This window comes from Meles meles, chromosome 2 (genome assembly GCF_922984935.1).
Source record: "Meles meles chromosome 2, mMelMel3.1 paternal haplotype, whole genome shotgun sequence".
NCBI classification, from domain to species: Eukaryota; Metazoa; Chordata; class Mammalia; order Carnivora; family Mustelidae; genus Meles; species Meles meles.
This window is the reverse complement of record NC_060067.1, coordinates 133,940,740-133,965,842: the sequence shown is the minus strand read 5'-3', so window position 1 is coordinate 133,965,842 and position 25,103 is coordinate 133,940,740. Positions and strand designations below refer to the sequence as shown.

The following is a 25,103-nucleotide window of genomic DNA, read 5'->3' as shown; positions in this document are numbered from 1 at the left end:
TCCATTTTGCCAAATATATTTTTTCCTAACAGTATATTTCCTTACATATTATAATCCTTCTCAACTGGAGACTTATAACAATATTCTCATTATCTTTTTACATTACTCTCTCAGAGAACAAGAGAACATATGTTGCTGTGTGTGTTCCTTTTGAAATTCAAAAGAATAATTATTTAGACACTCCTAAAATATTCAGAAGTTTAAATAAAATACTGAGGGAAGCTAATCCAGTGACATACTGATTTTAAGAGACAATGTAAATTTTGAAAATGTTGAAATGCAAATACTTTATTACAAAATTTTAAAAGTCTAATTCCTATACCATATTAGTTTTCATGTATTTGCAAGACACTTTAAATCCAACAATAAACACTAAACATTTCCATCATAAATTCTTTATCAGCATGTATTTAAATTATTATTTTGAAACACAGAACTCTAGGGTTCACACTGCTTTACTCATTCTCACATGTAATACTAACATTGACCAATAGATGCCCTAAGAGATCTCTTAAACACAGGAATTCAAAGAATTAAAATCACCTATTTGAGAATCAGTGCTTCTTATGCTTTATTTTCATAGTTCAGTTTTCATTACAGTTGTAAAATGGTACAATATTTTTAGATCCTAGATTCTTAAGATTACCAAATTCCAAATTACCTGCCCCAAACACTGATGATTAAAATAATAGAGGAAAGCTGAGGAAACTTTTCCAGAATTGCTTTTAAAACTACAGTGAAGGCAGAGATACATCTGATCCACTTAGATTAATGATTTCTAATTTCAACAAATACTGACAACACTATAGTGTGTAACTATAACTCTCAGGTTAATTTAATCATAGAAGATTAGGTTGAGTTGTAAAGGATTTGCTCAGATGAATTAGCTGATACATTTGGATTTTTCAGATTTTACTACAATTTCTATTATTTTCTATAACATTGCTATTAGCAGAGAGTGCATTGAGTTGATTAATGGAAGGTATTTTAATTATAGTTCTCTACATCTAGATATTTTTAACATTGAAGTTTATTCATAAGAAAAATATAACTTAAATTTTTTTATTATATAAATCTGGGAAACTAGAACTCTGTTGTTTTCTCTCCACCTTCAGTTTATATAAAAAAATTCCCAGATTTTTTTTTATTAATCCAATTATTTTTGTCTAGGCTTATGTCCATATCTGCCATCTTCCTAATGAGGCTATCCCAAATTGTATAGACAAGTGGGAATATAAAAACAATTCTTAATTTATTTAATTACATTTACTTTAAAAATATTTTCTTAATTCTTCATTTCAGAGCAACATATTCTGGGCCATCCCTATGAGCCTGAGAATTCTGTGCATGGACATATTGGTAGAGACTGTTCTTATAGAGAAGTTTTTCCCATTGTTTTCAGATTGGGACAGAAAAAGTAAATATTCCTTACCAAGCTGAAATAAGAAAGACAAAATATAGCTCTGGGGGAAATTCATAGTGCTATCATTTGGAAGTCAGAAAGAGTATGTCTAAAAAGAGTTATTAGATGAGGAATATAAAAGTACATGGAAACTCATGTTTCTACTACCTAGAGTAGGTAACACAAACATGAGTCTGGTAAATCTATTATTTTTCATTTCCCTTGATATGCTTATGTAAAGAGGCAGCTTTATTTTTTTCCTTCAGTGTAGAAGATAAAACTTAGCAAGTTCAAGATCCATGTTTATCATAAGAAAAATATTATGTTTACAGGTCTCTCCACACTTGACAGCCACAGTACATACCATTCATTGTAGTCTACAGTGGTCCTTTGGCCCATAAGTACTTAATTCTGAATTTAAATTCAGAATTTAATTTGACTCAAGTTATTAATGATAATTAGTGATGATAATAAGCCCCAGATTACTGATGATAATGAACAAATCTAGTCCTTAAAATCCAACCAAATTTCTCTGTTAAATGTTATTTTAGCTTTCAAGTTAAGTGGCGTTTCTTGAAAAATGTTCTATTCTTTCTCACTTTAATATTACCTCAATACAGATTAACATCAACCAATTTTTTGAACTTATAACTTTTGTTCATATTATGCACTTGCCAAGTTCTTGTACAATTTGAAAATTCCATTTACATAGGAATTAAAGAGTTCATATATGCATTGATGTGAGAATTCAAGGTATAGAATAAAGAGTTATAGCCAAGCTTCAGCACGGTATTTCTGTAAAGTGACCTCAATCCTTTATGAAATGTACCATTTTGATGGTAGGGTCATGATTAAAAATTATAAGAATAGTCTTATTTTTGTGTGTTTTCCCGTGAGTTTAAGTAAATATTAATAAGAAAAGAACTAACTTTTATACCATTCAGCATAAATGTAATAATCTTTTATGTGAAACACAATGCCTATACTATAATAGACAATGGAGATAAACATAATCTGAATTTGCAACATATACTGAAATTCTTAAAAATTAAGCTAATATGGGGCGCCTGGGTGGTTCAGTGGGTTAAGCTGCTGCCTTCGGCTCAGGTCCTGATCTCAGGGTCCTGGAATCGAGTCCCGCATCGGGCTCTCTGCTCAGCAGGGAGCCTGCTTCCCTCTCTCTCTCTGCCTGCCTCTCTATCTCCTTGTGATCTCTCTCTGTCAAATAAATAAATAAAATCTTTAAAAAAAAGTTAAGCTAATATAATCTCATCAAAGCACGTAGTTGATTGCAAATACCACTGAGGTAAAAAAAATGTGTGTGTGTGTGTGTGTGTGTGTGAGTGTGTATGTGTTCAACTCAATAGTGTTCTTCAGTCTGTAACTTTAGATATTAGAATTGAGGTTTTGATTCTTTTTTTTAAAGATTTTATTTATTTATTTGACAGAGATCACAAGTAGGCAGAGAGGCAGGTAGAGAGAGTGATAGGGAAGCAGGCTCCCCGCCAAGCAGAGAGCCCGATGAGGGGCTCCATCCCAGGACCCTGAGACCATGACCTGAGCTGAAGGGAGAGGCTTAACCCATTGAGCCACCCAGGTGCCCGGAGGTTTTGGTTCTTATATCTTAAAGCTTATGTACATATTTTAAAGAAAATATATTTGAAAATTCTCTTCAGTGCACGTCCCCTCACATACACATAAAGTGCTTTTAAGATGGAAATTCTGCATTAGCTAAGATGTGTAGATATAAACACATAGAATCAATACTCCAACACTCTTAAATACTGTATTTAAATATCCTAGAACACAACAGACATATATCACTAATAAACATTTTATTAATATAATGTTAAAATAAAAGATGGGTAGAGAGAAGTTCGTAAGAATGTAAAGCTTAGAAAGAAGTAAGGGAAGAAGTAATGGATGTAGGAAGAAAAACAGTAGAAGTAAGGGAAGAAAAATATATTTTCAAGTGTCATATATTCAAATAATGTGGCAAAACACTGCATATCTGGTTTTTGGAACTGTTATTAAAAAGCTAAAAACCAAGAGCATATATTAAATTTCAGGAATTATTTTTTCCTAAGAACTAATTTTTAAGTGTAGGTTTCATGTTTGAAAAACACTATGTGCATATGTGTCAGGAGGAAAGCACAATTATATGGAAGCTCACCTTGCAAGAGGTCAAAATCTCTAAGATAGATACATTTTGTGCTTATGTTATAATTTTATGACTCTTTAATTAAGGAAGACTTGGTCATTTGTGATATTTTTTCTGATTTTTTTCCTGGGCCTTGCTTTATTTTGATCTCCCAAAATTAAGAGTGAAAATTATTTACCATAAAGTAGTGAATATGGGCTTTTCAAAATAAGCATATTCTTAATTCACAGCAAACCTCCTCATAATTGATGCAAAAAGAGAAATTAACAAGGCATACACTGTTATTATCTTTAGAGTATTTATATTTCTGATATACTACAAATACATTAGAATAATTATAATTTGAAAAGGAGCTTGCAAAATTTGATGATGTTACAGAAGCCCAAAAATAAAGAAGCAAAAAGCAATATGATTAAAAGGTAAATCTTATATACAAGTATAAATACACACTCACAAGGCAACAACACAATGAGCTTCATAGTTTCTGTGTATTACATTTTAATATGTTCATGTAAATTACTTAAATTAAAATCCCTAAGTACATGTTGGTCATTCAGCTTTAAGATATTTTCCTTGTTCATATTTACTTAATATTTTAGTCATCTTTCCCACGACAATTTACAACTAAAAATCCACCTAATGACTTTGCATGCATTACATTTTATTGTTGCTTTACAATTATTTAAATATCCTAAACAGTAATTATAAGTATATGTGAAGATATTGTAATATTGCTTATATAAAAGTAACTAACAGACTCCTCCAGTCCTCTCTTAATTTCATTCTGGATAGGTAAAATTTATTTTTTTGACTTCTTTTAACCTCATCTTTTGTCCCAGTTACTCATCTTCTTTGCACACCTCCCAAACTAATTACCCTAAGGTACAATTTTCACAGTCTTTGTAACCAGATGCCAATTTATCTTACCTAAGGGGAAGGTTCTTGAGATCTTGAATTCTATCACAGTATCACTGTAGTATAGAAATTTATGAAGTTTTAAAATTCTACTGTAGAATCACAGGATGACAGATATGTAAGAAACTTTAGAGATAATTTAGTACAATAAAATCCTCAAATTTTACAAATGTTGAATATGATGTAGCAGTTTAAATAACTAGATCTTGGTCAAACAGCTAATTTAGGACAGAATAAAACCGAGAATCTCTTAGGAAGATTCAGTCCTCCTAGTTCTATTTTTTTTTCTTATATTTTCTCCTCTGCCCCTGACACAGTAAGAAAAATGGTTTCTCTTTTTTTTTCATATTTGAAACATTTGAAACATATTTGTTTTTCCGTTTTATCCCCCTAGGCTTTTGAATAATATTATGCTTGCCTTAATTTAATTCATAGCCCCAAACAATAGATTACTGAAGTGAACTGAAAAATAGTGTCTATTAAACAGCATATGACACGGGCTTTGGTGAAATTTTATAAGAATTTTTATAATGCACGCAATATATTTTACAGTGAACTTTTAAGTTTTCTTGCCATTTTGGCATGCTGACATGAAGCAGACCAAAATATGCCATGTGACATTTCTAAAAGAAGCATGACATATGTGCTTTGATCAGCCTAAGTACAGGATATTCATTGTAATTATAATTGTAGAATGCCCTTCTACCCCTAAGTATTATCTTTTATGCCCTACCATGGTGTCTGACACCATTATAAAATCACTTTGGGAACTGAAGTGCTTTTGGGATGTGTGTGTGTGTGTGTGTGTGTGTGTGTGTGTGTGTGTAATGAGCAGTGCAAAAAGTCATTGCACTAGTTATTTATATATTTATATAAAATCAATAGCAGTCAGAGGAGAATAAAATATTGCAGATTACCTGGAATGCAGCCATTACAGCCTAGATATGTTGGGGGATACTCCCAGGGAACTGAATATTTAGGGAAGGAACTGACAAATGCTTTAACAATGCTGGAAAGGAAAGTTTATGTGGATGCAAAGGAGAAAAAAGATGTTCCCTCAGAAGCAAAACTATTGTTTTTTTTTTCTCAATTTAGCTAACTAACTTTCAGGAAAGGATTTGGGTAAATATATCCACACAATAAATATTCTTCCTCAAGTAATTTCTTAAATACTGCAGAAAATCAATTTTATTAATTATGTTTCTTGATAGAAAAATAAACAAGTGTACTTATTTCATCAAAACCCCTGAAAACACTCATGAGTGGATACAGTGCAGAATTATATTAGACTCTGGGAATATCAGGGTATGTATTTTGATGGAAAACAATGTATTGATTGTTATGACATTATTTGAATAAATAACTTCGTTTATGAAAATATTTTTATCCAACTTAAGAAAATTTGGGCTTAATTTTATTTTCCCATTTCTTTGTACAAGTAAGTCCTGATGGCTGTAGGTGAGACATGTGGACAGGATGTGAATAATGACCTTTATAGATGACTGATTGCTTCAGTTCACTAAAAGTGTTTGTTTACAAGTTTAAGCAGTCAGAAATCTGGCATAGCAGCCCCCCTTTCTCTTGCTGTCAAGGCCCTTAGAGCCTCAAAGGAACAAGAAACATCACATACACTGAGAGGATTGCTAAAGGCTATGAAATGCTTCCAGCATACCCCATCTTTCATAGAACAATTGATATATTAGACATAATAAATATTACATAACCTTCAGGATTTTGGCAGCGGAAGTTGAAGCCGAGAACTTTCACTTTTTTCATTATTAAATGATTTTTTTAAACCCTGGAATCTCTTACTTCACATAGCTTGATGATGTATTTAAATCATAAGAATGAAGAGAGAAGATTCCATAGATTTTATAAGAACACGTGAATACCTGATATATACTAAACAGCATTCACATAAAAAATAAGAAAAAATTTATTTGCGAATGATAAGCATAGCCAGTTTTTACATTTTCTTCCAGTGCTCAGAGCATTTTTTTTCCCCCTCCAGGACAAGTTTCTGCTGCAGCGACTCCCTCTAGCAGCTCCGTGAACCGAAGAAAGGGAACGGAACACCAAACCCATCCTTTCCAGTAAACAAATGGTAGGGAGCAGGAGGAAAGTTTGGCCAGGGAGATCAAAAGGAGCGGGGATTTTTTTTTTTTTTTTTTTTGAAGTGGTTGGATGGATTCATTCCAAACCCAAGTCCCTTCTCCTCCCGCTTCCCCAGCCTCTCCTCTCAGTGCTCCTTTGCCCCCACCCTCCGCCCCTGCTTTCTGCCAGAGCTGTGCCAGCAGCGATCTTTAGAGCGCACAGAAACGGCAGTCCAAGCGAAGGGAGAAGCTCAGGCCACGCCAAAAGCATTTAGTTTATTCAGGACCGATCATGAAGTCCAATGAAACCAACGTTGGTCAATAACCAGGATTTTGTCGTCTCATTGCCTCAGCTGACCCTAGCAGTAAGCCCAGTCAGAGGGGCCGCCCCGCACCTCTCAGGGAGTTGATATGCAAAATAGTTACGTCAGATGATGGGGGCGGGGCACGCCCGGGTTGAGTGGCAGCAGCTTTTGCTGAGGGAGGAGGCGCGAGAATCAGCCTGGTTCAGTGACTGAGACAAACTGGAGGTGAGAGGAGCTGGTGCTGTCCACTGCGCTGTCGGTGCTGAACCTGGGACTCGAGCGGACGGGTTGCTCTAGCACCTCGAGGCAACGCCCTCTTGCACTCTCTGTGCCCTGCGGGACCCGCTTCACCAGCAGGATCATATCAACTTGACAAAGGAGTGTGGTATCCGACGTGGGAGAGAGTCCTCTGTTTGCCACCTAGGCTCCCGTTCAAGCGTGACTTTGGAGATTTCTATAGTTTTAGACCAAACTATTTTCCTCTTTTCCCAGCTGAAACGATCTTTTAGCGTTTTTTAAACTATTGTTATTATTGTGATTTATATATCCACACCGTTTAGGAATCTTTCTGGGAGACTTTTTTGACTCTTAAAATAAGGTAAGAAAAAGAATATTATAAATTATTACAAATGGGGGGGAATGCAGAGTACTATACAAAAATTTAAAAAGCAAGTTGTGATTTTTATAATTTGAAACGGGACTTTTGGCAATGATTGCAATAATTATTTTAATAATTACTACTACTATTTTTATTACAAGAACATCAGTTGGTGATTAAGCACTGAATCCTAGAGGGAAGTTGAGGTTGTGTGTGTGTGTGTGTGAAGTTAATGTCATCAGGTTACATCCTGGTTTATAAATATAAATATTTGTAGAGCAACACTTCAAGCATGGCTCGAGAAACAAACATTCAATGCAAACCCCAAATATGTTAGTAAATTACATTAAATAAATCAACCAACAAGTTGTTTAAAACAAATGTAATCCTAAAAAAATATTTGAGTGGATTAATCTCTGATTAATCAAGATTACTTCTGAGATCTATGGCATAGACTGCAAAGTACAGAGCTCTCTTAACATTTTTGGAGGGGCGGTGGGAGGGATAAGAGCATTTATACCATGTTGGGTGCATTAGATATGTTATTATGCAGTAGATCCAAATAAAACTTGTGAAACTCAGTCTCTGAGAATTCTACACCCCAAGGTCATGTGTATTTCCAAGTTGGGGGCTGTTTATTCTGCTATTGACTAGTAAATGTCTTCCCCTCCCCACCCACTCAGGTTATAGGTGGATGTAAATGGGAAGCTCCGATTTAATAATACAGTATTAGCTTGTATTATAGCCACTACTGCTGTTGGTAATTGAATGGAACTGGGAAGCGTGGGTTGGGAAAATGTCTCGCTATTTCAGCAATGTTTAACCTCTTGCATGTTTAACAGAGAGCTTTTCTCTACTTAGGAGATTTTCTTTTGAAGCTATGTTCCTTTTGTCAATTGGCAGTGTGTTTTGAGTGTGTATGAAGAAAGAATTCAGTACAGAAAACCACTGAACAGTACTTCTCATAGTGAACAATTACTAAATGATGGAAGTTAACTGTGCTCTGTGTATTTCTTATTACTATTCATGACTTTATTTGACAGGCATGTTGTTTGTCTGAAAAATAGAATTATTAATTTTCATTTATGTCATTTAGTGACATCAGATTAAGGATAAATGATGGCTGGAAAAATATAGAGGTGAGGTTTACCTTCCAGGGAGAGAGTTCAGGTTGCAACTAGACATCCTATCTTAATAGGAACATGTAAAATATAAGCTGCTTCAGACTTAATAAGTATCATTCAACTGACTAGGGCTATGTTTTTCCGCAACTCAAGAGTATGCTAATTTAAGTGTATATATTTGGCTTTTAAAATTATCATAAAAATTTCTGCTCTAGTTGCATTACACTTACCAAGTATGAACTTTAGCTTTAAAGTTTATGACTTAAAATAGTTCCTCTGCATAGAGATTTTTCATTTTATTTACAGCACAGTCCTACATGAGAGTGATTGTTACAAGAAATGGATATTATTTCAAACACTACAGGCTAAATGTAAACCTCCTTAAGTTGTTCTCATCTTTTATCCTGAGCAGATTGTTCTTTGTAGGATTCCTGTCAGTCATGTGATCTTACATTAAATATTGATACAAAATTTTTAAACACTGAACAGGTAGAGAGGCAAAGGAGGATATATGAAACACTGGGCCATGAAACTCCTACCATACATCCTCCTTTAAATTAATTTAGAATAATTATTTTCTTCAATACATTTTGAAATTTTCTTTTTAAAACTATATGAGTATAAGCACTCAGACTATGGAATTTCAAATGGCTTCTTTTAATTTCAGTTTTCTTTTCTTTACTGAAATATCAATGTATTTTTAATTTTATAACTTACTGGAAAGGCAAGAACAGAAATAAACACTATGCTCACCTAAATGTATTTCAGTATCTCATTGATTTCTTTTTGCATAAAGTTTTCTAAGATGTGTATCTTCGTTTGAGTATAAACAGTTCCCCTGAACTAGCAGTATCAGGAATTCTTTCAGATGAAGTTTAGTGTTGTCACAGTGAGATGGTTAAGCACTAAAATCAAAGTATGCTATTGTCAATCATGAAACTAGTAAAGTAGTTTCAGTGAGATTGAAAATTTAAAATATTAGAAACATTTTTCATGTTTTTTTTTACATTATTAGCTTTTATATCTTAGTTCTGAGGTAAGGTAAAATTAGATAATTAGATGACCATGATAAGCCCAAACTTAGCACATTGGGGATGCTGTTTGGATACAGAATACGACTCTTACTGTAAACAAATAAAATTGCCAACTTTGAGGACACCTATCAAAGATATTCAAATGTGGTGACTCTTCATAAATTTTTTGCTACACAAAAAAATGACCATATTTTGGAGTTACAACTTGTCCATGTGATATTCAAAGGAATATTCAATAGCACTATAGATAGCCTGCTAAAGCATGAATTCATTTCATTGCATAGGTACTATAAGTACATGCAGCAATTTTTACTCCAAGATGATGAAGTTTTACCAAATGTATAGAAAATTACTGAACTAATATAATTACATGTCACATGACAAGCTCAAGTTGTCTTTCTTAATTGCATCTTGTTTCTTAAAACACAGTGAGCTTGTCAAAACTTTAAAAATGATATTGCTGGATAGATGTCTTTTTTTCTTATAGATAAGATGAATAACTATGCAATTTGATAATATTTAAGACAAAGATGAAACCGTTGTTTTTTTTAAAAAATCTATTAACTACCATGTACAGTAGAGAATTAAAGAAAATAATAGTAAACCAGAAATGTGTTAAAAAGTTTTAGGGGACTGACTTTTTAAAAGTAATTTTTAAATTATATTTAAGATATATGCAAATTATAGTTTACTGAGAATTTTCTTTGAATAATAGCAATTTTTCATGTTTAATTCTCATTTATCAATGAGACCAAAACACTTTCAATAATATATTTCTATCAATTCTGCCCCAAACCCAATCCCCCTAATAACTCTAGTATTTTTACTACTTAATGTATTATAAAGTTCTAAACACTCTTCTGAACTAACAGGCCAGGAAAAATGCTTCCTGTAGTTAACATTATTGTAACAGCCATGTGACCAATTATCTTACCAAACATACTTAATCACCTTCTGCTTCAACACCTCCATTGTCCTTTGGGCATAGAGTATAAGGTGAACTGTGGGGTCCCTTGTGGAAAATCCTAATTTTCCCATTAAATTGGTCACCACACCACACAACTAAACAATTGGTCCCTTTGTGCTTTAATCACCTTAGTATTGAGGAAGTTAATATTAGTATAGCAGATGAGAGAGTATTTTTGATAAATTCATAATTCCAAGGAGTTTTAATATGGGTTTTTTTAGAGACAGTATTAAATAATAGTATGAGTGTGTGATATAATGAGTATGTGTATGTGTACACTGTGTGCACAGTGTGTGTGTGTGTATACATATATATTTCTTGGTGTACTCTACCACAAACCTGCAGTGGGAATGATCTTGAACAAGCAAGTTCAAGAAATGCTACTTAATGCAAAAAAATTTACTTAACAAGCTATAATGCAATATAGATTTTTGTAACAAATGTGTCTTTTTGTTGTTATTTTTATTTAGGCTGTTATGCTTTAGTACACACCAATTTTTTGCCATGAAAATGTCATTCATAAGTTCTCGTGGTATGATTGGCAAGGGAAGGGACATTGGAAATGAAAATTTGCCAGAAATAAGCAGCAGAATTGATGTGTACGTAATGAAGGCTTTATAGTACCACATTGATTCTGAAAAAAAATGAGTGCTGATAAAGGATTTGAAAGTTTCTACCTCTAAAAGAGATACATCGGGTTTACTTCATATACAATTTTGGGTAATAAGCTATGCACTTCTAAGGGATACAGTGGAATATCCTTATACCTAAGATATTTTGATTCCTTGCATAGATGTTGTAAAATGTGGGAAGAAGAGCAGCTTAACTCTGAACTTTCTTGCTTTAAAACCAAGTAATTAATATTAATTTAATGTAGCTTTTGGTATCAAATTATGTAAATCTCTAAAGCAAAGTAGTTGCTTCGTGAGTTCATTTGCATGTCAATACGGAGAATATTATTCCAACTCATAACTGGTTCATAGCACTGCTAGCAATTCTAAAACACAACGCAAAAGATTTGAAAATACTTTTCTCGTTCAGTTTTATTTAAATATATCTATTGTAATTGACAGTTAAGAGAAACTTACCTTAGTGATATTTTTTCTGTGTTAGTAGCACTAAGGTAGCAATTAAAACATACATACAGTAGCAATTAAAACATACAAGTCTGAACTACATTCCCCAAAGGTGATGATGAAATGGAAATAATTTGCCTTTCATGATTGGACCACTTCCACAAAACACATTAGGTAGTGTTCTAATGACCATCAAGGCTTTATCTTTTATAATTTCTAAAACCCTCAAAGTAAAGGTGTTTTACTAACATGAAGTGGCTAATGTCCCCATGTACTCTGTAGATATTCCCTCTTTTCTCAAACTATAGTAATTGCTATATATATATATATATATATATATATATATATATAGCAATTGCTATATATATATATATAGCAATTGCTATATATATATATATATATATATATATATATATATATATATATATAGTGATCCTGACATCAACCAGACTCTGAACTGCCTCATTTAGGATTAAGGAGGGGGGTTCAATTCATCTTTCCAAAGAAAGAAAGAGAGTGATTTGCTACTAATAAACACATTTGCTGTCTCACAGTAAATTGTGTATTGATACTTGAGCATAAAGTTTTTGAGCCTGGAGGCTTGCTTATGATAAGAAGAAGACAGAAAGAGATACCATTCAAAGTATATATATATATATACACACACACACATATATATAAATATAATTCAAATATATGTACTTATATATTTTACTCATATTAGTCTATTTTATTTACATTAAGTCTAACATTTGTATAACTGAAAAATTCATATTGTCCTCATTTGAGAAATGAGAAAGCAGATGCTCAGATCAAAATTGTATGCCTCTGGGGCACCTGGGTGGCTCAGTGGGTTAAGCCGCTGCCTTCAGCTCAGGTCATGATCTCAGGGTCCTGGGATCGAGTCCCGCATCTGGCTCTCTGCTCAGCGGAGAGCCTGCTTCCCTTCCTCTCTCTCCGCCTGCCTCTCTTGTGATTTCTCTCTGTCAAATAAATAAATAAAATCTTAAAAAAAAAAATTGTATGCCTCTCCAGGCTCTGATCCCACAACTAGGACACAGGTGGATTAGACAATCATACCTAACTCATCCTTTTTGCAGCTATAATGTGCACTTCCAGCACCTCTGTTTAGCTCAAATATTCAACTGGGTGTGTCTTACTTAAAACAATGCATTTCCTATGAGACTTTCTTTACTAAACGTGAATCCACCTTTACTCTTTCCCCAAGTCCTTTCCTTAATTATTAAGTTATATAGAAATGATTTTATGGCATTTATTTTTTAGTATACACACTTTAGAATGCACAAAGGTTTTAAGAAGTTTTTCCTTTGTATTTAATATTAGAAAGATGCTATATTATTTGATCTCATTGACCATTAATAGCAGTAGGGACAGACAATATTTCCCTTTCTAAGTTAAATAGAGTAAGAACAGTAGAATACACTTTAATGTGTCCAGAGAGTTCTAGGTTCCCCAGCTAAAAAGTCCTACTGAATATCAAATACAAAGACATCTTGAACTTCAGCCCACTTCCAGCAATTACCACTTGTGTTCTGTTCAAACCTTCAGACTAGTTAGCTACTGATATTTTAAATAGACTGTGAGATGAAATAAAGCAATCAAAATAAAAAGAGGTAGTCTAAAGTGGGTTCTTGAACACTTAGGAAACACTAAATACTGCATGTATTGTTTTTTAACTCTATTTGAGGTAGGAAGGGAAACATTGACCACTAGTTGATGCTCTTTGTTTTCATAGGGGATTAAGCCCACTGAGTAGGAGAAGAGGTGAATACTGCGGGCCATAATTATAACACACTTCCCAGGTGAGCCACAGAGTTGCATCAGATTCCCTAGTGAATCCTCATTACCCAGGTTTTGGATTGTCCTTATTAAATGGATCCCAAAGGAGATAGAAAAGTTTGATTTATAAAGGAAATTAAAGCGTGAAAGACAATACGGCTTTTATTAAATATTTTACATATCAGTTAGCAATATTGGTGTTTTACTTTTGAAATGAAGCCTGGTATAAAAGTTTTTTATCTTGACATTTCTGCACCATTTTGTACACTATTCATTTGACTCACTGTTCCTCATTCTCTGTGGAGCCCTGCAGGAAGTCTGTTCACTCCAACAGTTACAATTATTCTCTCTTCATAGATATCTTCCAAATATATAGCTCTGGCCCAGATCTGAACTCCATTAATGTATTTACAAAGGTCTGCTGGACATTTTAACTCTGATTTCATGGTGACAGCACAAACTCCATGAACTTATCATCTCATCCTTAATGTGGTCTCCCATCCTAATTTTTTTTGCCTGTCAGTCAGTAATGACACACTTTCCTATTCACCTAGGTCTGAAAAACTCACAGGTGTTTTAAACATACATCATTCTTGCTATACTATATGCAGGGACTCCCCAAGTTTTGACATTCTTCCCTTTGTTATATAACTTTACCTAATTCCTATTTGCTATTCCCTCATCTTACCACTTTTACCTTGACCCACACTATCCCATCTCAATAGAAATCTTTTCGACACTCTCTACATTGATCTCCCTGATTCTTATTTCTTCCTGCAGTGACAATAACAGATGAAAAAAATAGAAAGTAAATTTTTTTTAGCAATTCATAGTGTGTCATATAATATGCTAAGTATTTATAAACATCATTACATTCTATATGCGCAACACCATATGAGGTAGATAGCAAAAGACCAAAGCTTAAAGAGTGACATTGCCCACAGAGTTGGGACTCAGACCAAGCTCTGTCTGAAACCAGCTGCCTGATTAGTATCACTATTCTCACTGATACAGACTTCATACCTCTTCTAGATTCCTCTCAGTTAAAGTAAGCTTTTAAATGTCACTGTGTTCTTCAGAAATCATCAGTGGATCTCTACTTTTTGCTATATTAAGTTGAAATTCTCTATTTGTTGTTGTTATTGGTTCTATAGCCTGGGAGTAATCAATTTGATTTTCAATTTTCTCGTGTGTGCAATGCACGTATGTAAAACAGAGATAGATCAAAATATAAAGTATGATTCCTTTCCTCTGTACAAAACCAGTGTCCTGTATGCACTGTTGTGTGTTCAAGAATATCCACCTACATCTCACTTCTTTATTTCCAGCCAAGTTTTTTAATAATATAAGAGCACATTGTGCTCATGTGTGCTTTCCAGAGGCTCCAGTTTTTGTTGAAATTAATGTCAAGTCAGCATCACCTTGGATATCACCAAGATATGTATTTTTTTTCACATGTATATATTTGTTTTCTATTGTTGTGTAAAAATTGCCATAACCTCAGTGGTTTAAGCATTTATTATCTCTGTTTCCATGAGTCACAAGTCTGGGTTCAAACTAGCTGGATCCTCTGCTCAGAATCTCACATCAAGTTTTCAGCCAGAAGTGGGCTCTTATTTGAGACCCAGGTTCCTCTTCTAAGATCACTGGTCATCGGTAAGATTTTTTTTTTCCTCCCTCCCTCCCTCCCTTTTCTCTTTCTTTCTTTTTCTTTTCTTTCTTTTCAGCTCAGAATCCATGAAAGTTTATTTTGTCAAGGCCAGATAAAAATTTTACTGATTCCTTCAGTTTCTGATCTATAAATCTGCTTTTAAAGGTTCCACCTCATTAGGTCAGGTCCAACTACAATAATCCCCTTTTTGATAACATAAGGTTAGCTGACTTGGAACCTTAATTATGTCTTTTTTTTTTTTTTTTTTTTTTTTTTTTTTAGTTTATGTTTTCTATTTATTTATTTTTTTTTCAGCGTAACAGTATTCATTCTTTTTGCACAACACCCAGTGCTCCATGCAAAACGTGCCCTCCCCATCACCCACCACCTGTTCCCCCAACCTCCCACCCCTGACCCTTCAAAACCCTCAGGTTGTTTTTCAGAGTCCATAGTCTCTTATGGTTCGCCTCCCCTCCCCAATGTCCATAGCCCCCTCCCCCTCTCCCAATCCCACCTCCCCCCAGCAACCCCCAGTTTGTTTTGTGAGATTAAGAGTCATTTATGGTTTGTCTCCCTCCCAATCCCATCTTGTTTCATTTATTCATCTTAAATCTCTCCTCCTTTCCATATAATGTAATAACCACAAGAATACTGTATCACTTTGTCATTTTCCATTGGTCAAAAGCAAGTTAAATGTTCTACCTACACACAAGATGAGGGGATTATACAAGACTGTGGGTCATTGGGATGCATGTAAGAATTCTGCCTACTATACCTAACTCAAGTTCTGCTTGAACCTTAGAACCTTTTCTCTATTGCTGTTGTGCCACTAATCTCCAGCGTTTATGACCTGAACTATGCAATGAACAGTCTGGTGTGACTTTTGGATTTTTTATGTGCCTTAGGTTGTTCTTCCTAATTAACCTTAAGGTCTTTTTAAAGGAAGAACCCTAGGAATTCCTTCCATGTGTGCAAAACTTTGTGGTTTAAAATTACTTAATTTACATATTATACAACCCTCATTGAAGTTTATCCTTTATGTCTGCCTTTATTATGTTTTGTACACATAATTTATGCTCATGGATTGGTTAATGTTTTTAGATTCTAGGTTTTGTTAATCTATTCTGTTTTTATTTATTTATTTATTTTTGCCTTTGGTCTCTGACGAATTGAAAACCACACAAAGGGACGTGGAGATGCAACATGGGGGGTTAGGGGGATAGGAGAAGAATAAATGAAACAAGATGGGATCGGGAGGGAGACAAACCATAAGTGACTCTTAATCTCACAAAACAACTGGGGGTTGTTGGGGGGAGGTGGGGTTGGGAGAGGGGGACGGGGGTTATGGACATTGGGGAGGGTATGTGCTATGGTGAGTGCTGTGAAGTGTGTAAACCTGGCGATTCACAGACCTGTACCCCTGGGGATAAAAATACATTATATGTTTATAAAAAAAAAAAGAAAGAAAACCACACAAAGGGTTTATTTATTTATGAAACATAGAATCTTTCCATTCAAATCAGGGATTTATACTTATTATGCTTTATATATTATGTAGAAAGTGAAAATGATATTGCATTTCTTATTTTAAATATGCAATAAATTTATATTTACTTTGAAAGAAAATCTTTATATTTTAAAAGAATGTCATCTTCAAAAGAATATCACATTTATGATACTAATAATTTTGTTCTTATTTATTTGGTCTAAAAATTGGTAAATATTTAGGTAATTATTTTTATTTACATTTATTATACAAAAAATTTTATTGCACTTATATCTTTTATAGTTTTTATACAATTATGGTAATTTTATCTTGACAAAAGCTAAAAGCTAAAGAAAATTAACTAGTATATCAATTCAATTTTAAATTTAGTAAACATTAACTTTCTTAAAAACATTAAAACATTTAATATAAAATAATCATTTCAATAAATATAATTATGTGCTTACTGTGCTTCAGGTGCCCTTTTGGGTGCTGGGAATTGAGTGAGAATGATACAAAGTTCCCACCCTACTCTTCCTGTGGAAAGACAGACAAGAAGCAAACTAATATAGACAGAAGTTCATGTCTTAGTGATAAATGTCACAATCAAAAGTTAAACAGGTAAAGGTTTACTAAGGAATAAAAGTGGTATCTAAGGTAGGGGTTATCTTGGGTGCCAACTCTGTCATTCTGTGTTACCCATTAAGTAGTTTCGGATAAACTGACATTCCTTATGGATATTGTGAATAATGTTGCAATGAATGTGAGGATGAAGTTATCTCTTTGAGATGCTGCTTTTAATTTTTTGGGTAAATAGCCAGAAAGAGTTGGATCAGTGGATAATATGATATTTATATTCTAAACTTTTAAGGAATGTCCATACTGTTTTCCATAGTGCCTGTATCATTTTACATTTCTGCCAACAATGCGCAGGATTATTGCTTTTTGCTTTTATTTTTTTCTTGTTGGATAATAGACCTCCTAACAGGTGTGAGGTGATAGCTCATAGTGGTTTCAATCTGCATTTCCCTGATGATTAGTGATGTTGAACAACTTTTCATGTACTGTTGGCCATTTATATGTGTTCTTTAGCATATCTCTTCCATTCATGAATGTCAAATTATTGTCAAAATCCAAAGGCTCCCATCATGATGAAAATTATTATATTTTTTAAATTTTTGATTTTTTTTTTGGTTAGTGAAAATTAGCATCCTTCTTTGCTTGGCACTACAGTATGTTTGAAATGTGTTATTTAGATTAATTTTTCCTTCCACCTTTAAATACACTATAGAGAGCAGATATTACAACCAAATTCTGGGACTTGAAGCTAATTTCTGAAAACTAGTTTGTACTCTGTGCATTGTATAGCTTATTTGTTCAGAACTTCACATTCTTTCATAGAAAACTTAAGGGCTTTAAAATCTATGTTCCTTTGAGGCAATGATCCAGTGAGCTGGTATTTATGTCAAGTGATTCATTATCCTAGACACTATAGCATTATTAGGGGAAGAGAAATGCTTAGCATGCCTTTTGCGTTTGTGCACATGCTTGAGAAACCACAGTGTTTGTTAAAAAGTATGACATCATGGGACCATGTAAGGAAAATGCAAAAGAAATGTGATCTAGATACATCCACAACTTTATGAAATAAATACAGCAATTAGATGCACAACATCTCAGTCCTTTGGAAGAATCTCAAAAGTTGGTGCATTTACAAAAAAACAAAAAGTATGACTTGAAAGAACTTGCACAAATTGTGGCAATACTTTCCTTAAATTACTTCTTTTGGTGACATTTCTCATAAAGTTATAATTAACTGAGCTAAAAAAAATTTAAAAATGAAGAGAAAAAAAATTCTAGAAATGCTTTGCCTTTTAAGTCTATATATTTACAATTAATGACAACAAAGATTTAAAATAAATACCCTCTATGTTTATTTTCTTTGGACAATTGTCCTATTTTTTATTTACTGAAGCCTGAGGATGGGGAAAATCTTTCATTGAGTTTGTTTTCCTGTCTGTGCACAAGTAGTACAATTTAATTGATAATGTCTGGAGTAGAATTCTGTGCCCAGCTGTGAAAACGACTCTTGATCTTAGCACTCGATTGGACATCTTGACAACTACATATGTTTTGTTAAAAATCTCTGTCAGGTTAACAACTGTCTAAAAATCAGTAGAGGGAGCTCAAGAAGGCATTTAGGATATTTTGATACTACCTTTCTATGTCACTATGCTTTCCCTCAAAAATTGTCTTTTTCATATGTAGGGAATGACTGTATCTTTAAGTGCAACATAACTTTTTTGAAATTGTGAGATTCATGATTATTTAAACACTTAAAGAAGCTTCACCATTTCTCCCAATTTTGGGGGGGTCCTATTTGTTATAGAAGGTAAACATGTTTGATTTATAAATTGTTGGAACACGATAAAGACCCCACTCTCTGATAGCAAATCTTTCCTGCCCCAGTTTTTAGATCTTAGCACAGGGTCCTTGAACCAGAAAAAAGAACATTAGAAATAGATGCCTAGGATGCTTTAATGCTTTAATACTATAAAGCATTAGTTGGCTTAAATTAAATCTGTGATAGTCTTTTAAAGATTTTATTTATTTATTTGACAGAGAGAGTACAAGGACGGAGAGAGGCAGGGAGAGGGAGAAGCAGGCTTCCTGTTGAGCAAGGAGCCTGATGCAGGAATCAATCCCAGGACCCTGGGATCATGACCTGAGCTGAAGGCAGATGCTTAACTGAATGAGCCACCCAGGTGGCCCAAATCTGTGATAGCCTTAAGAATAAGTTGGGTCCTATCCGAAAATGTTACTGGTTAGCTTAGATATTCTGGAATTTAAACATAGGTTTGTGTTCTAGCCGGGACCTGTGGCAGCATCCTTCTAAACTTCCAAAAACCAAAAAGCACAAAGGTAGAGGACATCCATCTTTAGAAATTCCTAAGCAGTTCTGATGTTTTCAATTAGCAATTTCATACTGAGAGTCAAGTCCCATTTTTATATATTTCATAAATTTGAAATTAGGAACTCTCAGGTTGTTTTTGATTGGGACTTGCTCCACAATTTTCCAGAGTTTTTCTGAAAATATAAAACTTGGTAATTTAAAACATTTTTTCAAAATAAAATTTTAGTTTTTTTTTTCTCTGCATCAGAAAGTATTAAATATATCCCAAAGGTTCAACTGAAAACTTAGCATGGATTTTTAAGAATGAGTTATTATATAGCAGCATTCTTGAAAAAGAAGGCAAATTTTTTTACTAGTAGCTTTTTTTTTTTAAGATTTTATTTATTTATTTGAGAGAGAGAAAGAGGATGAGAAAGAGAGAGTATGAGAGGAGAGAGGTCACATGCAGACTCCTTGCCGAGCAGGGAACCTGATGTGGGACTTGATCCCAGGACTCCAGGATCATGACCTAAGTCAAAGGCAGTTGCTTAACCAACTGAGCCACCCAGGCACCCCATATTCGTAACTTCTTAACATGGTTTCAGTGTGATAGTATTATTCTGTCCTGACTAATGATAAATTAATAGATTCTTTCCTTTCATAATGACATTTTTTTAAATTAGTTGCCATTTTCCATAGGACAGTTAAATTTAATAGTAATATATATGATGTATTGAGATCATATTAAACATGCATTTTAGTAAAATTTACATACTATTAATTGTTTGCATGCAGTTTTTATATGAATGTTGAATGATGTATAAACTTTGATAAGGTATATTTAAAATCCATTTGAAGCTTTTATTGTTATTTTAAAATTTCCCCAGAAGTTGAATTACTTGGTAAAATCAACTGATTATACTTAAGTTTAGAAATGGCTACTGCTATATTATTTTCTATAATGATTACAATAGATTTAAGCTAGTAATGCTTGAGATATTTGATCATAGTGTTACATCTTATGATTCTGATAATTTAACAGCAAAAACGGTGTGGGCTCTAGGACTATATATTAAGAATTCTATAATTTTAGTCATATTTTCCATGCAAGCTGATTTTTTTCAGTGTTTAAGGTCTTAAATAAAAATACATTAGGCCCACCACATTTTTCTAGAAAGCACTTGGGTTTCTCAAGTAGGTAAGATTTCTTCAAATTGACTCATGTCTTGAATATCTAAGATTCTAAGCAAAGATAGTGTACCAGTGCAATACTGATTACTCATTATTTTTTTATAAAGAAATTCTACAGTTTTGCAAAAGCAAAATCACCATGCATTAAAACTTTCCCTAATTTAAAGGAAAATAAAACTAGATTTACTTACTTGTTTATTTATTTTAAAGATTTTATTTATTTATTTGACAGACTGAGATCACAAGTATGGAGAGAAGCAGGCAGAGAGAGAGGAGGAAGCCGGCTCCCTGCTGAGCAGAGACCCCCCCCCACCCCCATGCGGGGTTAGATCCCAGCACCCTGGGATCATGACCTGAGCTGAAGGCAGAGGCTTTAACCCACTGAGCCACCCAGGCACCCTTAAAACCAGATTTATTAATGTAATCTTATCTGTGTTCTTCATTCAATTCTTATCATTAAATAAGGGAGTATCAGGACTTCTATTTCTGATATATTTGAAATATTTTATCTTAGAAATATGTCAGACTAGACATTATATTGAAACTGACTTACAAATTAAGTAAAATCATAAGGTGTTGTTTTTATAGGAACAAAAATATTTTTTAAAATGTAATTATTTTTCTAATAAAAATTAAATGTGTATGTATCTATACTAATGTATATAAATATATAGAAAAATTAACTGAATCTATATTGACTTTTCAGAAGGAGGAATCTTTATTATCATCTAATTTAATAATGAGAAAACAGAGATTAAACCATTTAATTTTAATTGAGGTTAGACTCAACTGTGTATGGAGTTCATTCCAGTCACTGCACACTTCCAGATTTTTGTGTATAATCCTGAACAAGATACTTTCAGACATTTCATTTTGGGGGTAGAGTTGTACTTGTGAATGTTAGAAGTCTGTTTTTGAACCTTATATCTGTAATCATATGATGAAGGTACATACAGAAGGCTTTGATTTTTAATTTGCAGTATTTTTCCTGACAAACTTTGGTAGAGTAATGTCAAACACTTTTTTTAAATATATATGCTTTTCAGGCTGGGTAATACATGTGGTACTTCTTCAGAGTTTACCCTTTGTAATCCTTACAGCACTTAGAATTTCAAATTATATAAGTTGTATTCACTTGTACAGTGGCTTGGTAGTCATTCCTCCAGAAATATAAGTGAATAATGCCTGACTCAAAAATCCAAAGTATGGTACTAAATCACATGGATCTCAAGAAATTTCAGATCATTTTTTGGCTACCTTGTGGAATACTTTTATATGCTTAAGATAAAAATGATTATCTTTGGGGCTTTGGAAGGTGAACTACATACATGAGGATTTATTGTAGATAGTGAATAATCATGTTTACCTTAAAATAAGTACTATTCTATTTTATATTATATTTATTTATATTTATATGTGATATATCCGCTAAAATCCCCAAGTACATTGAAATTTTTATACCTACTAATATGTCGATAAGAACATTTTCTTTTCTTTTTTTTTTTTAAAGATTTTATTCATTTATTTGACAGAGAGAGATCACAAGTAGATAGAGAGGCAGGCAGAGAGAGAGAAAGGGAAGCAGGCTCCCTGCTGATCAGAGAGCCTGATGTGGGACTCGATTCCAGGACCCTGAGATCATGACCTGAGCTGAAGGCAGGGGCTTAACCCACTGAGCCACCCACGCGCCCGATAAGTACATTTTCAATGGAATGTTGCATTGATGTATTAGAAGTTGATAAGCCACTAGAGTCATTCACATACTAAATGTAATGGTTGAAAATGCAATAGAGTTCTAACTAACTGGAGACATAAAAGGAATTAGTATGACACAATAATTATCACACTAAAAAATACTAATAGTGCATCTTATCTCATTTTATTTTGAACTGTGTCTGAGAATTTTTTAATGATACACTTACTGTGTTTACCTGAGGGTTAACTAGTATGGAACAATCTTTTACAAACTCATTTAGAATGGTAAAGTTCTGATAGTTTCAATTTTCAAGTACATATGTATTTAGTTTTAGTTATCAAATTTAGCTTAATGTTGACCAGTAATCTGCCATATTCTAAGTAAGTCAGATTGTGATTTAGGTAATGAGGGTGGGTCAGTCATACAGGTACAAATGCCTGTCACTTACCTAAGTGGTCTATATAGTTAGAACATTAATTTTGTAAATACAAATGAATAAGAAATAGACAAACTAAGGAAACAGTATAAATAATAAAAAATTCTCCTAGAAAACCTCTTCAGAGAAAGGATAGTAGATTGATATCAAATAGAATTTTAACTTAAATGATGCATAAAAATATGAATTCAATTTGTAGTTTTCACTCTATTTTTTATTTTCTCATAGCAATAGAAAAAATTTATAATTTTGTACTACAAAGCAATCTTACAGCTTTTATTATAGGACCATTTGGAAAAACTAAGCATCAAAGAACCACCATAGTTTTAAAATCCAGTTTTTGCTTGTTGTTGTGAAAACAGCTTCATGTCAAATGTTTCTTAATGTTAGACTTGATGGGTATTATTTTAAAAGAAACATTTCAATGTTAAGTGAGGCAGAGTGACCTAAAAAGATGTTTGGAAACTAATTGCCAGATAAGAATATTTACAAAATTTTGAAAAAGTGAAAATTAGAAAATTAGTGAAATCACAGTTAAGAAGGGTCTAGAGAAGCATTATAACTAAATGTAATGTGATGTCCTCAATGATATCTTAGAAAAGGAAAAAGACATTAGGTAAAACTAAAGAAGTCAGAATAAAGTATGGACTTTATTAACTTTGATTGATTTTCTAATTGTGACAAATGTAGCATACTAATATAAGATGTTTACAATAGGGGATCGAGTGTTGGCTGGCTACATGGCTATCTAACATAGGATATGTACTATTTATGCAACCTTCTGCAACCTAAAATGTATAAAATGAGCTAGACATTAAGATAATATAAAACAAAGCTATTTTTAGCTATAAAGCAAAGCTATGTTTAGCTATAAACATAGTGATTTATTTTATGGGTAGTTAGTAATTTTATGGTAGAAAATCACAGATCTGAACATTTGTTTTTGCTCCTCTTTATAAGGAACATGGGAATTATAACAGAATGTCATCATTAAGGAATTTATTTTAGAAAGGAAACTTTATATTTGATTTTTCAAAAAAAATAGATTCACCCCAAAATTTTAGTTACTTCAGTTAAAGAGGAACCATTCTTTAGATACATCAGTGAGGATGACGATGATAGATAGATAGATAGATATACAGAGACACACAGAGAGAGATGGAGATGATATAGATATATAGATAGCCCCATTCAAGTACAAGAAAGAAAATAACATTACATGCTTAATAGGTTAAGGTCTGAATTCCAGAAAATCATTATAATTTCCTTCACTATAATGCTATATGAATAAGGAATTATTATAATTTGATGTATTTCAGTAACAAAAAAATAAAAATTTTAGTTACTATAGTGCAATTGTAACATATTTTTAGTTCATTTATCTCTATGTTAAAATATAGCATAAACTACTATTTCAATGTATATTCACAAAAATTTAGTGCAAAAATATCTCACATAAAAATTCATCTTTTGGGGGGTGCCAGGGAGCCACAGTTAGTTAAGCCAGACTCGGTTTTGGACCAGGCCATGATCTCAGGATTCTGAGATTGAGCCCCACTTCTAGCTCCCTGCTAGAGTTTCCCTTTCCCTCTGCTCCTCCCCTCCATGCTTGCCTCTCTTTCTCAAATAAATAAATAAATCTTTTTTAAAAAATCACTTTTTAAGAAAGTTTAGGAAATTCAGTACAGTCTCACCACCAGCCTTTAAGAATCATAATACATCGGGGTGCCTGGGTGGCTCAGTGGGTTAAAGCCTCTGCCTTTGGCTCGGGTCATGATCTCAGGGTTCTTGGATCGAGCCCCATATGGGGCTCTCTGCTCAGCGGGGAGCCTGCTTCCTCCTCTCTCTCCTCTCTCTGCCTACCTCTCTGCCTACTTGTGATCTCTGTCTGTCAAATAACTAAATAAAATCTTTAAAAAAAAAAAAGAATCATAATACATTTTTGGGTGTTAAAAGCTTTACAATGCAAAAGGGTCTAAGGGGCAACTGGGTGGCTCAGTTGGTAGAGCATGCAACTCTTGATCCTGGGGTCATGAGTTCAAGTTCCACATTGGGAGTTCAGTTTTGTTAAAAAAGAAAAAGATCTTGAAGTATGGTAGAAATTATTATTTCTCACCAATTTTATTTAATTCACTTTACTATTTGAGCATATACAAAGATTACGCTGTCTCATCCTCTTGAAGTTAGGTGTGTTCATGTGACTTGTTTGGCCAGTGAAAAGGGAGTAGACCTAATAGGAGAACTCCTATCTGTCAGTGTTTAATAGCTGGTGCCC

General features: G+C 33.4%; 1 protein-coding gene across 3 annotated transcripts in view; it reads left to right on the top strand.

The window, feature by feature from the left end:
* Nucleotides 1–7,098: 7,098 nt before the first annotated feature.
* Nucleotides 7,099–25,103, top strand: part of FSTL5 (follistatin like 5) — a 753,549-nt gene continuing 735,544 nt past the window's right edge. For 2 of the 3 annotated variants that reach the window (XM_045984612.1, XM_045984593.1), the window contains exon 1: nucleotides 7,099–7,474. The gene's annotated coding sequence lies outside the window, so the exon portion shown is untranslated. Of the gene's footprint in view, nucleotides 7,475–8,061; nucleotides 8,081–25,103 lie in introns of those variants that run through there. The other variant, XM_045984601.1, reaches the window with a different exon arrangement.